Source organism: Nanorana parkeri, unplaced genomic scaffold (genome assembly GCF_000935625.1).
Source record: "Nanorana parkeri isolate BGI_ZX_2015 unplaced genomic scaffold, ASM93562v1 scaffold672, whole genome shotgun sequence".
Taxonomy (NCBI): domain Eukaryota; kingdom Metazoa; phylum Chordata; class Amphibia; order Anura; family Dicroglossidae; genus Nanorana; species Nanorana parkeri.
In genome coordinates, this window is record NW_017306940.1 from 194,346 (window position 1) to 197,882 (window position 3,537).

Consider the following 3,537-nt stretch of genomic DNA (forward strand, 5'->3'; position numbering starts at 1 on the left):
TCTGTTAGTTTGTATAGGGATACAGCTGGATCAAGTGAAGATCAACCCATGTCTTTCGGTACTTTTAAGGTACCAATTAACATAAGCTGATATTTAACCAGCTCATAAATATGATATGAACCTAAACCTTGACTTTAAATGGAGTGTGCAGTGTTTTTGTGTTTATTTTTCTTCACAGGTAGCAAGCAAATACAATACAATACAATATCAAGATGCAGGAAAGAGTGCAGAAAACCAATTTTGTAAACCAATTTTGTGAATAAAAGAATAAATATTTAAGCCTCAACACACCCTCCTTCCTGCACCCCTTTTTAACTAATTGCTGGCATAGGAAAAAAGAACCTACCTAAAGCCACTTTTGGATTTTTTGTTATTTCGTTTTTTGGGATTCTAATACGAAAGTCAGTTTGTTTCAGAATTCAGATTTGGATTCCTTTTCTGTTAATTTCGGATGAGGTCAATGTTATTTAGGAACAAGTTTTTGCTGCAGCAAAGTGATATTAGAAAAAAAGTGACAATTTTCTTTTTAACTTTTGACAGTCCACAGAAACAATAATAAAAAAAAAAAAACAGTGTGTGGTCCCCTCCCCCCAATTCATATGAGACCCTTTAGATATGTTAGGAATGTTAGGGGTGACCCCAACACCAAAAAAAAAGTGTGGGGTCCCCCCTAAAATCCCTTACCAGACACTTGATCCGAGCAGCAGGAAAGGGGGGGGGGGGAGCGTGCAGCCCCCCCCCCCCCCCCCCCACACTATACCAGGCCACATGCCCTCAACATGGGGAGGGTGCTTTGATCAGGGAGGTCCCCCTGCCAGCCATCTTGGGCACATTTGGATTGCACTACTACTGGTATACCACACCTAGAAATGGCACTGGGAAGGAACCCGGACTGGGTTTTGACTGGGAAATAGATTTTAACATTACAAGTAACAAACATGTATTATTTCCAAGAGTTGTAGAGTGGAGAGGTCATAGTTTGGACTATCTATATAACCAATGAAAGAGAGAGTACACATGGTTGGTAAAAGTGTATACAGGACTTTCTATGGGTAAAGGGGGATCAGATCAAATTTGCTGCAGCCTGTAGCTACATTTTTAATTTGATGCCTGGAGAGCTAGGGCAATTAACATAAGAAATTGCTGATTACGTATGTAGAGAACTATGAGGTTTCCTTATTTTACTTGGCATTGGATAGTATATCACTATGACATAATATCTGAAAAGTACCTATGAGCGGCTTTGCACATATAAACAAATATACTTGTCCATTGATGAAGTCATAAATGTGGTAAAACATGTAGGGGTTGAGTGTTTGTTAAAATATTTGTTGAGGAAGGAGTTCCTTTATGTAAAATTTAAACAAAAAGTAAAGAGTGCATGCACTGCATATGCGGAAGAATAGTATAAGATAAGTGTAGAGTATTTAGGAGAGAATCAGAAGTATAACTAAACATACCAAGTTAAAACATAGCTGAAGATAAGGCTACTATTCTTTGTAAATAAATATACTTAGGCTACTAAGTACGCATGGTGACCTTAAAGGACATCAGTTTGCCTGTGAAAGTTTTTAGATAAGGTAAATTAGTTTGACAGCCTACAAACTGTTAGAGTGCTTCGAAATTAAAGTGTGCCATCACCGGTAGGGCTTATAGTTTTAATGTGGCCAATGAAAAATGAACCCTGTGTAAACTACATGAAGCATATTTTCCAGCCATTTGTGCTATAATGGAATCTGTAATAATATTAAGGGCATTTCACTTGCCAAGTTCACATTGTTGTTATTTGTGCATGATTTTGCAAATATGTATTTGTTTCTTTTTGAAAACATGTATATTATTAATCTGTAACAAATGCAACATGTCCTGTTTCTTTCTGTATATAAGAATGACATAGACACCATGGAAATTGTTGACTTTTTCAACATAGTTGTATAGGCAAAAACATTTTTTTTCTAACAGTTCCTACAGATAAAGGTGATATACTTGACTAAGAACACAAGAAAAATGTAATAATGTACTATGGGAACAAAATGAACACTTTTGATATCAAAAGCTGGTATTGTCCCCTCAAGCAGAAATTACGTCTTGTAGGCAGTTTGTATAATTGCACCCCAATTGATGACACTGAAATGTTTGACCAAATGCCTTCAGTTGTAAGATGTTTGTAGGTTTCCTTGCATGAACTGCGCATTTCAAAATCTCATTACAACCCCTATCTCCTTCTATGTATACTCTTTCACTTTCTCTCTATCTCTACTCCTCCCCGGATCTTTCTCTCATGAGCTACACTTGTCTGATACAACACGAATTGCTATTATGACGTTGCTTATGATACAGATGCTTCTGACTCCCTCTGTTTACATAATTAAGTATGATTGCTCATGCTTGTATTGCTCTGTTGTGGCACGGTGAGTGCTTGTTTTTGTTAACCGTGATATACAAAATAAAAATAAAAATCTATTTTGGAAAAAAAAAAAAAAAAAATCTCATTACAAGATTTTAATGAATATCAAATCAGAGCTTTGACTAGGGCAGTCCATAACCCTCTGCTTCAGATATTGTGTTGAAAGGCTCAACACAATATCTGAATAGGCTTGTCAATAATATATATTTTAATATTAATATATAGTTGACTGGAGGACTGAATGCAGCTTAGGCGATGAAGCAGCATATCAACTCTAAACCATAATATATCCACGACCATGCTTCACAGTTGTTATCCGGTTCTTCTCCTGATATACTGTCTTTGGTTTGTGGTTTACTGCTACTGTGACCACTGGCTTTTTCTGAAAACACTTCTCATGTAGGTTAAATTGATGCAATTAATTTTTTTTGTAGATGAGTGCACTTTTATCCCAACTGCTGCAAGCATTACCTGAACAATTCGCAATTAAATTGTAGTTTTCTTGAAGACTTCTTTTAGCACCAAATGGTCAGCCCTTGAGTTGAGTTTTCTGGGCTGGTTAGTCCTGGACAAAGTAGCAGTTGCTTGAAATGTGCACCACTTAAAGATTATCATCCTTACAGTGGAATGTTTGTTTTAATTTAATTTTCATAGTCCAATCTCAAACTGATAGGTATCTACAACCTTCTGTCTAAGGGCTTTAGAGAGCTCTGTTGATCTTGGCGTGATGGCACCACACATATCTATACGAAAGAAAACACTAGAACCTAGATGTCTGAGGTTTAAATAAGACAGATTCCACTTCCATACTTCTTAAGAAGGTTCTAATCAATGACACCTAATCTGAAACATAAGATTCTAACCTAGATCTAATGTTTGCCTCTTCAAATATGTTTAAAAAGTCAACAATGTCCTCGGGTTGGAGTCTGTGCCAATATATGTGTCATTTTTCAGCAAAGGTTTGGCACCCTGTTTAATATATATATATATATTAATGCAGGTTGTGCAGCCTTTAAAATAAAGGGAAAGTTCACAGATCGGGTTTTCCAGTTTCAAATGTACATTGACTGGTTAGTCTCAGGGATGCTGGTGGGAAAGTTTATATTCCTTAGCTCCACACTCACTAGGCT